At 41.7% G+C, this 14,708-nt stretch overlaps 2 pseudogenes; both read left to right on the forward strand.

The window, feature by feature from the left end:
• The first annotated feature begins 11,037 nt into the window (after nt 1-11,037).
• LOC122728702 lies at nt 11,038-13,057 on the forward strand (annotated as a pseudogene).
• Nucleotides 13,058-13,347: 290 nt separating this feature from the next.
• LOC122727623 lies at nt 13,348-14,015 on the forward strand (annotated as a pseudogene).
• The last annotated feature ends 693 nt before the right edge of the window (nt 14,016-14,708 follow it).

Consider the following 14,708-nt stretch of genomic DNA (forward strand, 5'->3'; position numbering starts at 1 on the left):
AATCACTAGATTCAATGAATTGCTAAGGGTACTACTATATAGCATTCTACTACAACCCCATAACTATACAGATGAGTATAGACTCCCAGAGAAATTGTTGCACAAAATCCCATAGGGAGCTAGAAGTTAATTCCTTTCATTGTACCCTTTGTTCTAGCCTGATGGTCCCCTCAGGTTTTAAAACGGGTAGACTTTGTTCTCATATAGTTCTTCTGTATATTCTTGTCACTTCTTAATCTCTTCCTCTTCTGTTAAATCCCTACCACTTTTTTCTTCCTGGGATTAAGAATTCAAGATGATGTCTATTCAACATTTAGTGTTCAGTATCATCATCATCAGTAGATGCTGCTAAGTCCTCTCTGTCCAGAATCCAGAATCTTCACTTAGTTGTCAGTTTAAGAATATTTAAGTCCTAATGAAGCAAGTAAGAGATGACCAGCTTAGAAGTTTTGATTCACAAGCATTCTGCCTTGAAAGTGAACCCCTCTTAACAGACTTACAGAGAAAGGGACCGTTGTTAAAGTTGGTGGCTGAGGCATTGATTATATTGAAGTTTTCCCCTTACTAAGGGAAAAGGGCTAGAGGGCAAAAGATACTGGCCAAAGATATAATTAGGAAAGACCTTGTGATTGAGAACATAGCCAGTGCTGAGCAAAGTTCTCCCAGTCCAAACACATGTACCCAGATTAGTCTTCAAATAGTTTCTAAACACTGATATTAATCAATTTCCAGAATAATTCTGCCAGCTATGTAGAATAATTCAGCCACATCCCTCTAAGGAAACTATGAAAAAAATATTTGTCATTCATTTGACCATAATTTCCACCCATTGGGAAACTTTCTAGTGGTTGGGATACACTGTTTAGCATCCAGAATCATAGAAGGAAATATAGGAATATATTACAACTTTCTCATTATACAAATGAAGGCACTGAATCCAAAAGATAGAAAAGATGTTATTCAAGATCCCATAGATAAAGGCAAAAAAAATCATAGGAATATATGTTCTACTGTGATGGGTCTTCAGGTATTAGAACAGATAGACTTGAGTCTACCTGGGGTCTATATCACATATTATGCCGTTTCTAAGCTCTCAAAGGTACTAATGATCATTTATGACCTAACATCTGACAACTTAAGAAAAAAATCTAGCGGAGAGAGGGAGAGAGAAACTGAAGAAATAACTTCTTTGTTTCCCATGCTCAGCATGGTATTTCCAGGGAATAGAAGATGAGACAGCTTATAGATAGGCACAAAGTTGTGGTCAAGCCATGTTAAATGTTAGCTCAGGGTAAGGTCATTAGTATCTCCCCTTTTTGACAAGAGCCAGTGTCACCTGGGCATAAAAGGTCAACTTAAAGTGGTACTGAACAGGTATCCTGATAGTCTTAGTGTTTCCCAAGCACCCTAAACATAGACTTTAGCTCCCTGTTCATCCCCCACCCCCTCTCCTTGGGTTAGTATTGTTGGTTTCATGACTAGTTCTATTAAATCTGAGCAATTGGAGTTGTATTCTGTATGCTCTCAAGAGCTACAATAAGTTTTCTGGAACACTTGTTATAGGGAAGGGAACTTGGACTCAAGGTGGGAATATGCCTTGCTCTGATTCCATACACTAGGCTAGCTATCTTCAGAGATACATGCATAGCTTCCTAAGGCTTTACTGTACAGGACAGCAGTAAGAGCAGCCTGGTAAGCATCCAGTGATGCTGTAGGATGATCAAGTGACATGGACCTCTTGGGAAACAGAATACCAGAAGTTAAGGAAATTGAGCTTTTTACTTAAACTCAAAAGCCATTTTGGGGATATAATGGCATATTACAAAAATCCTTTGACTATTTAGAAAAGCATTTTCTGTGGTGATTTTTATATCAGCCAATTTTAATGATGATTTAAAGCAGATGAGGACATTTTACATATTATTGCCTCTGTGATAAACTTCAGATCTAGTCTTCTATGAGAACTGCCAATATTAAACCAGTGGCCACTGGTTTCCTTTGCATTGTGAAAAATCCACAGAGTGGTAGAATTTAATTTAAAAAAAGACACAAGCATGGTTCATATGTCTCTAAGGATATTTATTTCCATTTGGGAGCTCCCTTTGCTGGTCTGATATGTGTATCTTATTGATAATTTGGAACAATTCTTCCATGTGGCCATTTTCAGGTCTTCTAAAAACCAAGTTTTCCTTTCCTTTGACCACTTATTGAATTTAAGAAGAGTCATAGATTGGCAAGAGCTATTCCTCAAGGCATCAAAGTACTACACCTCGATTTGTTATAATCCAGGTCAAATGTCTTACCAAGTTAGCCATCATAAAGGTGATGTGTGCAATATAGATATAAATACATTATATACACCCTAATTTATATAAATATATTTATATATAACCTGTGTTATTTGATATATATGTATTTTTAGATATTTATATATATGTATTTTTATATTTGTGTGTGTATATATATATATTTTAAAAGATAAAAAACATTCTTTTCTGGAAAAAATGAGCCATTTAGGAAGAAAATCAAATAATTATATCAAAAATAGGTATAAAACTCTCAAGTGACATCTTTTTCTTTTTTTGTGGGCAATGAGGGTTAAGTGACTTGCCCAGGGTCACACGGCTAGTAAGTGTCAAGTGTCTGAGGCAGGATTTGAACTCAGGTCCTCCTGAATCCAGGGCCAGTGCTTTATCCACTGCGCCACCTAGCTGCCCCTCAAGCTACATCTATGAAGAGATGCACAGCTCTGATAACTTATTGATGTTGCCTTTGACATAAAAGCTCTGTTGAGCCAAAGTGAAGTTGACCCACTTGGAAGCCCTGCAACAGGATGGAAGGTGGGCGACATCTGTGGTCTCCAAGGTTTCCATCATAAGGTGCTATTATTACTGGAGAATCTTGGCACTACCAAGGGTTTTCTACAACTCATAGTTGCCTCCTAGTCTGACCCAATTTCTTCACCTTAGATTGTAATTGCTGCAAATTATTTCTAGCCAAGTCTTATTCTCCATTACCTCACCTAGAGATATTGACCTCCATTAGGAATTATGCATCATTTGTCAATGGTGGTCTTTGGCTCAGAGGTAGGCAATACACAAAACAAATGAGAGTCAATCCAAAGAGAACTCCGTCAAACTAGAGGGGCCTTAGGTTTGTCTCGGTTCTCAGGATATCTAGTATTAGCATCATTACAGTCCAAAGGTTCCAAAGGTTTGTCATGCTGGGGTGGGAGTGGGGATAAGCCTCCACTCTCTATAAAATGTTCCAATGGCATGCATTTCAAATAGCCTCCAACAACCAAAGCCCAACTCCTGGCCTTCTTGTGGAAGAACTGTTTCCACTAACAGGAGAAGGGGCAAAGATGAGTCACTAGTGCCTTCAAACCAGTCGTTTTGGGCAGGTGGGGCTCATCAGCCTTGGTAGGCAACTCGCCTAGGGGAAGGAAAACCCTGATTTTAAACGTCCGCTGCCTTACGGCTATACCCATATATGGGAAAAGCTTCAAGAGTTAACTCCAAGGGAAAAAAAATCAGGAGTTGGAGTCCCTTAGGCAGTTGGATTTTGGACATCACATCCCTCTGGCAACTCCTGCAGCAGCACTGGTGCCAAACTGTATTGGCTCTGCCTCTCCTTTGGATCTACCAATGTCATGAAGAGGAAAAACCTGCTGCATGGGCAACAGCTTGTTTTCCATATTGATCTGCCCAGGCCAGGACCCTGGATAAGACACTTCAGCTATTCCTCATGGGGTAGATACAACACACAGCCACACTGTGGTCTGTGGCTCTTCAAGGCGCCGATTCATGGTCATCAACGACTGGTGGAGACCTACTACTACAGTCCAAATCAAGTTGGAACCAGTGGAAACCAATGGAAACCAATAAAAATCTCCTTTGTGCTCTGGTCCAATTACTCACGAAGGTCAGATTTTCTGGGTAGAAAACCAACATAACACTAGGAAGCAATGACTTGGACCTTCTACATTTATAGAAGGGACAAACTCATCCCTACTGTCCTCTGTTACAGAAGTGTTAATTTCACCTCTTTGGTTGATCATTGATGTTGTCAGCCTTCATTCTGGACTGTAGTTAACGTTCTATTTGTCAAATGGACCAAGCTCAGGGTACCAGGAAAATTCAGCAAATGCTAAGATGTGCAATTCCACTTAATGTTGAATCTAGAATCCCTTTATGCCATGGAAGACTTCCACAAAAATTGAAAATAACCTAAGAGGCATAAAGAACTGAGTGGGAAAATTAGATCAGAATTACATTCTCATCTTAGTTGTCTCTAGACCATATTGGTTAGACATGCAATACAGGCATCCACCTTGCTCTAAATTAATAAAAACAATTAATCCCAGGAAATCAACTCAGATCAAAAGATTAAGTGATACAGGGAAGAAAGGTAACAGCAACTATAAATCCTTTTCTGACCCTTTACTTATGCCAATTACAACTTCATGCCCTTGGGAACAGTATGGCTGCCAATCTGAAGGAAAACCTAAGTTGCCCTAACTGAAAACTATAAAAAAGATAAAAAAAAGAAAGATGAAAATAAAACAAGAAAACAAAGGCTAAAAACCAAATTAGGCTGACAAGCAGAACTAGAGATTTCCAAAAACCAAAAGTATAGCCATGATATTGATGAGGCCTTTAATGGCCAAAATGAACAGATCCAGGCAGAATTAATATTTCTAATGCCATGGAATGATCTAATTCCTAGCAAAGGATGCCAACATGAAATGCACACAGATTTTTTAGCTTTTAACTAGGCTGACATCAAATAGATATCCCATGTTTGCTAGAAACAAAGACGATTAATTTTAGGCCCAGCTTCTTCCTTGTCTTAAGACAGAATACATTTATCTGACTCCACTTTAGCATTTGTTTGTAACCCAAATCTCAAACAATGCTGGATTTTTACCTACTTGACTTGAGGAAGGAGGCTTAAGTGTCTAGTTCCCTAGTACAATATGAGTCTCCTGAAGGAAGACCTAGCTTGCTACACCAATGAGTCAACTGGGAATGTGAAAGACCTAAGGACATAACCACAACATGACCTCAATTTAAACTACTCAGACACAAGTCATCAAAAGCCTGGAAGGCTACAGCTCAACACCAATGCTTTAGAATCAGGACATTTTAGGGGCAGCTAGGTGGCGCACTGGATAGAGCACCGGCCCTGGAGTCAGGAGTACCTGAGTTCAAATCCGGCCTCGGACACTTAACACTTACTAGCTGTGTGACCCTGGGCAAGTCACATAACCCCAATTGCCTCACTAAAAAAAAAAAAAAAAAAAAAAAAAAAAAAGAATCAGGACATTTTTCTAATTCGCAAAGCTCCCTGTCATTAGCTCTATTAACAGATTCCACATACATTTCCAAGTCTGTCCATTTAAAAGGTCTGAGACAGTTTCTACCCAGAATTTAATCATTTTGTTAATAAGGCCAGCATATTTATTCATAAAAGAATGGTCAATTGGCTGTGTCTCTGACCAAAGATAATCATGGGGCCAAGAGCTCAGAGCTTACATGTTCTTTTGTAAGAAAGGCAGCTCCGATTGGTTTACAATTAATATGAGAAAGAATATTACCATGAGGGGCTGAGAGTGACATGTCAGCCTTGAACCAAGAAACTATCTCTATACCCAGACCACCCTCAGCCTTGGACAATCTATTCAAAGAATTTATGCTCAGATAGAGCACCAGCCCTGGATTCAGGAGGACCAGAGTTCAAATCCAGCCTCAGACACTTGACACTTACTAGCTGTGTGTGACGCTAGGCAAGTCACTTAACCCTAACTGCCTCACCCAAAAAAAAAAAAAAAAAAAAAAAAAAAAAAAGAATTTATGCTCCAACCAAGTCTGAGCAGAACACAATGGCTATTCCACCTGGGTAAGGTCTTGAAAGTTAGTCCGATCTCATTCGCAAAATCCTTCAAGCGATTGAATTTTTAAAAATCAGGACTTTAGAAAAGGGGAGGCAAACTCTGGTTTTATTCAAATCATTGGTTATTAATAATGATTGGGGGGGGGGCAGCTCAGTGGCGCAGTGGATAAAGCACCGGCCCTGGATTCAGGAGTACCAGAGTTCAAATCCGGCCTCAGACACTTGACACTTACTAGCTGTGTGACCCTGGGCAAGTCACTTAACCCCCATTGCCCCGCAAAAAATAAATAAAAAACAAAATAATGATTGGGGGGGGGGGAGAAGCCAGAACATTTCTCCTTGTAGGATCCAATAAACCACATGACTGAAATGTGAGACATAGTAGGCATTGGAATAGTGCAACTGGTATAGAATTACCAGGTGGGTCCACAAGCAAGAAGTCATGTCCCAGGAAGACACAAGGAAGCTGTCTCTTTGCTGAGAATTTATATTAATTTCCTTTAGGTGCTGTGACAATTGCAGTGATGCCACCTACTAGAGAGATACTGTAGGAAAGCTCCACCATGAGAAGGCATCTGAGGGCAAGCCATGTGGCTTGGAAGGTCAGTTCCTTGGCATCAGGAAGTGACGTTTGCTCTTAGGTACTGTCTATCAAAGCTACCAGCCAATTAACTTGGAGTTGTGTGTGCACGTGGATGGGATGTTTCCGGTTTACACAGCAGGCTTCTGGGAGGAAGAAGGGGCGAGGCTTGCTCTTGTCTCTCCTTTGGTCAGGACCTCCTGGGGAGTGTAGCTAGGAATGCACACTCCCTGAGATAAATAGATGTAGGCATCTAGGCCTCTTTCTCTTCACCAAATTCTTATGCTCTTTAATAAATGCTTAAAAGTTTAAACTCTTTCTAAAGCTTCTAATTTATTGGCGACCACTCATTAGATTTTTTTAGACAGACTAGCTAGAATTTACAGACAGCAACCATTCAGTGTCCATCAACATAGAAGATAAAAAGCTAATATAAGGCATGGACACCATTAACATATACATTGAGTGGGCTGAATAAATGCTTTTGGGGGCCATCTCCATTTGTCCTGATTAAAAGATGTATGTATATCTATATAGATATAGATATCTATAAGTCATAAAACATTTTTTTTGTTTCGGGTTCTATTTTTTTATCCCTCTTTCCCTCCTTACTCTTCCCCCCTGCCTGAGGGGGTAAGCAATCAGATATGGGTTATACATGTATGATTATGTAAAACATTACCACATTTATCATTTTGTATAAGAAAACTTGAAAAGAACTGTGGTTTAGGAATGCAGATTGAACTATACAGTTTCTACCTTAGGGCTGTTTAAAAAAAAAAACAATTCCCTTGGAAAAAAAAATTTTTAAAGAGAAAACTTAAATTTAAAAAAATGAAAGCAAGTGAAAGATAGCAATGCTTCAGTCTGTGTTCCAAAGGAACATTGATGAAACATACTATCCACCTCCAAAGAAAGAACTGATATTGACAGGATTGCCTTGGATTATTCTATCATTGAGAATTATGTACTGTGAATGACTTAACTAAACAATATTTCTGTCTCAGTGCACAATGTTCGCTTGGTTCTTCTCACTTCACTATACATCAGTTCATACAAGTCCTTCCAGGCCTTTCTGAAATCATCTTGCTTGTCAGTTCTTATAGCACAATAATATTCTGTCACCATCACATACCACAGCTCATTTAGCCAATTGATGAGCATTCCTTTGATTTCCAGTTCTTGGTCAAGACAAAAAGAACTATACAAAAATATGTATAACAAGTATGTCTTTCTCTCTTTGGGGATGTCTTTGGGATATAAACCTAGCAGTGGTATTGCTGGATCAAAGGGCATGCAGAGTTCTATAGCCCTTTGGACACAGTTCCAAATTGTTCTCCAGAATGGCTGAATCTTTTCACAACTACAACAGTGGATTAGTGTCCCAACTTTCCCACATCCCCTCCAAACATCCAATATTTTCCATTTGTTATGTTTGCCACTCTGATAGGTATGAGATGATACCTCAGACTTGTGTTAATTTGCATTTCTCTGATCAATAGTGATCAAGAGCATTTTTCCTTATGATTATAGATAGCTTTGATTTGTCTAAAAACTGCCTGTTCATACCTGATGTATATCTTGTCACTGGACCCAGATGGCTCTGAAGGAGAGAGTGACTAGTGATTCTACGTAGCCCTCTCACTTAAATTGAATTCACCAGAAGTCATGACATGACCTCCCTATGTCAAGGTCCCCTTCGAAAACAAAGTCCAAGCGGGAAGTGCATGGTGGGGGTAAGGGGGAGTTAGGGACCAGTCAAAGTATAAAATTTAGTCCATATAAGCCTGCCTGTATGTGTCCATAAGGCCTGTATGTTCTACAAGAATGAACTATAGGGAAAAAAAAGAATGAACTATAGGCTGAAGAGAGCATAAGAAGAGAAGATAAAGTTATCTTGCAACAATTCTCCTCAAAATGCATTGGGGAGTGGGGAGGGGCATTCTAGACACAAGCTGTCCTGAGGACACCAGATTTCCCTAGAGCAACTCCAAGTGGCAGAAAGAAGGCCAATCAACCAAAACAGTGAACCTGGTCTGTAGGAACCCAGGGCTGTGGGTTACATATGAATGAAACCAAGCAGATGACCCATATGGTCCATTACATCTCTAAGTAGGAACAGAAACGAACCAAAGCAAATGTTGTCCTGTTATATTTGCTAAAGAATGGTACCTATACCATCTTCCTTGCTCAACACCCTAACTCACCACAGTTCTTCATATCTATATATTATGTTCTCAAAGACCAAACTGCCAATTCCAGAAAAGGGAAACAAGACCATTCTTGGCCATCTAACCTTGATTAAATAATGAACTGAGGGGGGCAGCTAGGCGGCACAGTGGATAAAGCACTGACCCCGGATTCAGGAGGACCAGAGTTCAAATCTGGTCTCAGATACTTGACACTTACTAGCTGTGTGACCTTGGGCAAGTCACTTAACTTTCATTATCCCAACCAAAAAATAGTTGTTAAATAATGAACTGGACTTTGCTTTATAACTGGAGGGTAGCAAAACACCTAGATTGTTCCAAATAAAATTACTAGCAAATAGGAAAGTTAAATGAAGGATTACAGGCTCTTTTTCCTGATTGTTTCACAGACAATACTTCACAAACCATCTCTTGAGAGTACCTCATGTATGTAAGCACTCAGAAACCAATTCAAAAACAGACCCAGAAAAATCAGATGTGGCGAGATTCCCTAAGAACATAGCCAGAGCCAGGACAGACTACTGGGGAACAAATTTTCCGTAGATACTGTATTCTTAAGGGAAGAGAGATCTAGTTTTTGTAAACTAGAGTCAAAAGGAAAAACCCACTTTTTTTTTTTTTAAATCTTCATTTTTCACCCATCAGGGACCTCCCCCTTTTTCCAAAGATATTTAAGCAGAGAACTCCATTCAGGATCTTGGTCTTTATTCTGGCGACCTAGCACACTCAATCTGGTCAGAGATTGACCCTAATGGCAGAATGCAGTGTCTGTTGATATTATGGGAACCATCCTCACTAAATTCAACATAATACCAAATAGCACAATTCTATAACTTGCTTGTGTTCTATGTATAAATTGGGAAGTCTGAGCCCCCGTGGCTAGTGGGTAAAGAAAGTCATCCAAAGTAAAATGCTTCTACTCAGAATATTCAGAGTTGGCTCCCTTTTGACAAAATCATGTAAGGACATGATATTTACCTTGTCCAAGTGCTCTAAGGCCTCCAGAAGAGGTATGTTAACAAAATAAAGATTTAAAACTTTTGAAAGAAGTTTCCTTTAGTATCATACATTCTATAAAGTTTTTCCAAATGTACTTCAGAAGTCAGTGTGAAGGCCTTTTTCTCCCACCAATAGAACTGGTTCTATCTTAGCTTTGAATGACTTCTTTTGAGGTATCATTCTACTATAATAATTTATATTCCTTTAATGAATTATGTTTTACCAGTTCATTACCATTACAAAATCCCATTGATTCATTGTGGGGTTGGTAAATTTGGATAAATCATGCAAAAATCATGTTGCCTATGATTATTCAACCTTTGTTCAATGACTCATATCAATGAGTCTTTCAGATCTGAAAGATGACATGAACATAACTTTATCTGAAGATGAAACTGACCAATAACTATCCAACATTTGGCCACAAGGAGATATTAATGGGTTTTCTTAGCCATCTAAAGCTATATCTTTCTGTCTATCTAGAAAAGACACCTTTCTCCCCACCCCCCTTCTACTTCGTAGTAGCCCTATACAGACAATTCTCACTTCACATAAATTCATACTATGAAAAGTCAATTTCATGAAAGTATGCACAGTACTGTACACTAAAGTAACATAGGTATGTACTGTTTCAGAATTAAGTTTACCCTTCATTTCATAAATCTGTTTATAATCATTGTACAGTATTTAATATCTGCATTTTAGTACTTTTTTGGTGGGGCAATGAGGGTTAAGTGACTTACCCAGGGTCACACAGCTAGTAAGTGTCAAGTGTCTGAGGCTGAATTTTAACTCAGGTCTTCCTGAATCCAAGGGCTGATGCTTTATCCACTGCACCACCTCGCTGCCCCATTTTAGTACATTTCATGACTTGTGTAAAGGTTTTATTTTTTATATTCCTCTGTTGTATATAGGCTAAGAAAAGTGGGTCATGAGAAAAATCAGTTTTATATATGGGACCTAGAAGACACTCTTTTAGCTTTCTCATTCAAAACCCAGTCTCTCAATGAGATTTCTAATGGACTCCTTCCTTCCCTTCTCCCCTGCCCCCAACAATCACTCCACCCAGCCCATTCCTCTAGGTGAGGATCCTTTCCTCCAAGACCCTACCATTGTTCAACTTAAGTAGCACTGGGTGGAGAATAGATACTTTTCTATAGATTGCTGGAGGCAGAATGATCTGGGAGTGCTAAATTGATCAAAGTTATGTTCCCCTAGCTCCTTATTAGAAAGGGCTACCTCTGAGACAGTGGGAGCAAACTCAGTATGGCAGCCGGGCCCCATCTCCGAACGGAATCATGATGCTACTGTGTATGTGGGGGGCCTGGGTGAGAAGTTCAGTGAGCCGCCGCTATGGGAGAGCTGTCCTTGGGCACGTGAGTGTTGACCATAGGTCCTGCCTGAAGGAAGAGTCACAGGGCAGTACCAAGGCTATGGATTTGTGGAATTCCTTAGTGAAGAGGATGCCGACTGTGCCATTAAGGTCACCGTGGCTCGCTCTCGGACGGCAGTGGCTACCGAGGTCTCCCTGCACCAGCCCCGGCCCTGCGCCCCCATGCACCGGCCAAGCTTTCGCCCGCCCACACCAGCCTTGGCAAGGCACTTCCAGGGCTCCTGGGGCAGCGGGTTCCAGAGCCCCTCAGGGTGCCCCCAGCCGCCCTCCCCCCAGGAGGGCCACGGGAGCCCGCACCAGATGCCACCCTTCAGACCTTGTACTTGGCCCCGCGTGCCCACCTCCGCCTCAAACCACCCCACTAGACCACTGCAGGCTTCACCCAGGACATCTACACCATTTGGCTCAGCGCATGGCAAAGAGAAACGAATATCTAATGACGTGGAAAACTATTTCAAACCCTTGGGTAGGACTATAACCTGTTTCTGTAACAGATGTAAACCAAGAGTACAACAACGAAACGAGCCAACAGTATTTACTGGCAAAGGGGGGAGACGTTTTAGTTAGACGTTTCAGACATTCCTATGGATCTCCGGCCTGTCAGGAAAAGAACAGAAAAAAAAAAGAAAAAAAAAAAGAAAAGAAAAAGAACAGGACAACTTCATTTAAAAAAACCTGCTGGGCAGCTAGGTGGTGCAGTAGATAGAGCACCGGCCCTGGAGTCGGGAGTACCAGAGTTCAAATCCGGCCTCGGACACTTAACACTTACTAGCTGTGTGACCCTGGGCAAGTCACTTAACCCCAATTGCCTCACTTTAAAAACCAAAACCAAACCCCAAACCCCAAACCCCAAACCCAACTCACAACAAGAACCTAGATGTGGGGGCCAACATTTTCATAGGGAACCTAGATCCTGAGATTGATGAGAAGCTGCTCTATGATACCTTCAGTGCCTTTGGGGTTATTTTGCAGACTCCCAAGGTCATGCCAGAACCTGACACAGGCAACTCTAAGGGCTACGCCTTTATTAATTTTGCTTCATTCAATGCCTCCGATGCAGCAATTGAGGCCATGAATGGGCGGTACCTGTGTAATCAACCTGTCACAGTATCTTATGCCTTCAGGAATACTCTAAGGATGAATACCACGGCTGTGCAGTCGAGCAATTCCTGGCAGCACAGGACCCCTTGTCTCGGGCAGATCAGCCCCATCAGCTGTTTGCTGATGGACCACCCTCTGCCCCTAATCCTGTTGTCTTCCTTGGGATCCTGAAGGCATAAGATACTGGGATCTGGGCTTCCTCCACCAGGTATGCCCCCACCAGGCTCATTCCCACCTCCAGTGCCACCTCCTAGAGCCCTTCCTCCAGGAATACCCCCAGCCATTCATCCCCCACCTATGCTTCCTGGGGCTGGAGCCTATGGCTCTCCATCAGCAGGAACCCCTGGGGCTGGACATTTAGGACATGGACACTCACATCCCCATCCATTCCCACCAGGTGGGATGTCTCATCCGGGTATGTCTCAGATGCAGCTCACCCACCATGGTCCCCATGCTTGGCACATTCCCATGCAGGGCCCCCAGGCTCAGGGGGACAGCATCCTCCAAGACAACCAACAGGAATGCCTCATCCTGGCCCCCCTCCTATTGGAATGCCACCCCAAGGACCCTATTTTGGATCTCCCATGGGTCACCCAGGCCCCATGCCCCCCATGGATACAGTGGTCCCCCTCGACCTATACCCTATGGCTACTGAAGAGGACTCTTTCCCCTACCTTTGCCCTCCCCCCCATCCCCCAGTACCTCCTTGTGGTCCACTTCGGGGTCCTCTTCCTCAGTAGAACCAAATTTCTTTACTACTTACTGTACTCCTCAGATTTTCCCCGTCAGGACCAGAGGAACTGTTGCCTCTTGGGCCTGAGGCACCCCTTTCTTCATCCCATTTGTCCTTTTTGTCCAGTGCGATTTTTCCCCCACTGAGCTTTTTTCTATGTTGGGCTCTACTTCTCCAAATATTAACAATGATTGGTTAAATGAAAGAATGAATATTATAATAAGTAGCTTTTTTCTTTAAAAAGGAATTCGGCTTTATTCGAAGTTGATTTTCACCCATCAGGGACCTCCCCTTTTTCCAAAGGTATTTAAGCAGAGAACTCCATTCAGGATCTTGGTCTTTATTCTGGCTTGGAGAGCTGTGGAAGGGTGGCAGAGTAAAGGTGCTGGCATAACATCAGAGGGCTATTGGAGCCTAACTCTCCTGAAAATTGAGGATGACAACAGCAGCCAGGCCTACATTTGAACCTGCAAGAGGTGGAAGAAGAAAAGGGGAAGGTGATTTGAGTCAGCTTTCCAAGCAGAGATCTACCTTCTCACACATAGTTTAAGTAAAGACAGACAAACTACCCAGGATGCTCCTGAAGAAGTTTGCAACCAGGATTTCAGGGCAGAACTAGAAAACAGAGAGTGTTGTTGCAGCAGAAGAGAGATATCCAACTAGAGAGACCGCAACTCCATCTTCTGTGTCTAAGAAGCCTCCGCTCGATCAGATTCCTGCAGCCAACCTTGATGCCGATGATCCCCTAACAGATGAAGATGATGTTGAGGAAGAAAGTGAGGATGATGACACTATAGCTCTACTGGCAGAACTTGAAAAAAATGAGAAAAAGAGCAGAAGAGCAAGCCAGGAAGGAACAAGAACAAAAGGCTGAAGAAGAGAGAATTTGGATGGAAAATATCCTCGGTGGAAACCCTCTCCTTAAGCTCACTGGTCCCTCTCAGCCTCAGGCCAACTTCAAAGTAAAGAGAAGGTGGAATGAGGATGTTGTCTTTAAGAACTGTGCCAAAGGAGTCGATGAGCTGAAAAAGGAACCAAAGATTTGTAAATGATACCCTTCGATCAGAATTTCACAAAAAGTTCATGGAGAAATATATTAAATAGTACAATTTTCTGTGTTTAGTTATTTAAAAGGAGTTCATTCAGGGGCAGCTAGGTGGTACAGTAGATAGAGCACTGGCCCTGGATTCAGGAGGACCAGAGTTCAAATCCAGCCTCAGACACTTGACACTTACTAGCTGTGTGTGACGCTAGGCAGTCACTTAACCCTAATTGCCTCACCAAAAAAAAAAAGAAAAAAGAAAGAGGAGCTCATTCAAACTTTGAGGGTCATTCTGGCTTTGGTTTGGACAGGATTTTCTTCCTTTACTTATATGGCTTATATATTTCCTGTATTGAAAACTCTTAAGTACCTTTTTTGGTCAATAATGGCATCCTAGCTCTAGGAATTGATTTAACCCCTCTTCCTACATTGTTGATTTATCATTTAATAAGCCATTTGTGTTCTGTGACAAAAAAAAAGTAAAGGTCTGCACAATACTCCTTCTTAAAGTGGGGCACTGCTTCCAGGACTCACCGTCCCAAGTGGTACATTTAAAGAGAGATGCAGTTCTACACTCACCCGGCCTATGCTCTGGTCTTAATAACCACAGGCCTACTCACTCCTTAACCCAGGAACAGAATATTCTGTTCTGCCATGCTTGCCTGCTCTGGTGTGCTTGTGCCCCTCCTACCTCCTGTGCCACTGCCACTCAAGACTGCTTCCTGGTTCCAAGCAAGGGCAACACCAGAGTTCCA

The sequence above is a fragment of the Dromiciops gliroides genome, chromosome 5 (genome assembly GCF_019393635.1).
Source record: "Dromiciops gliroides isolate mDroGli1 chromosome 5, mDroGli1.pri, whole genome shotgun sequence".
Lineage (NCBI taxonomy): Eukaryota > Metazoa > Chordata > Mammalia > Microbiotheria > Microbiotheriidae > Dromiciops > Dromiciops gliroides.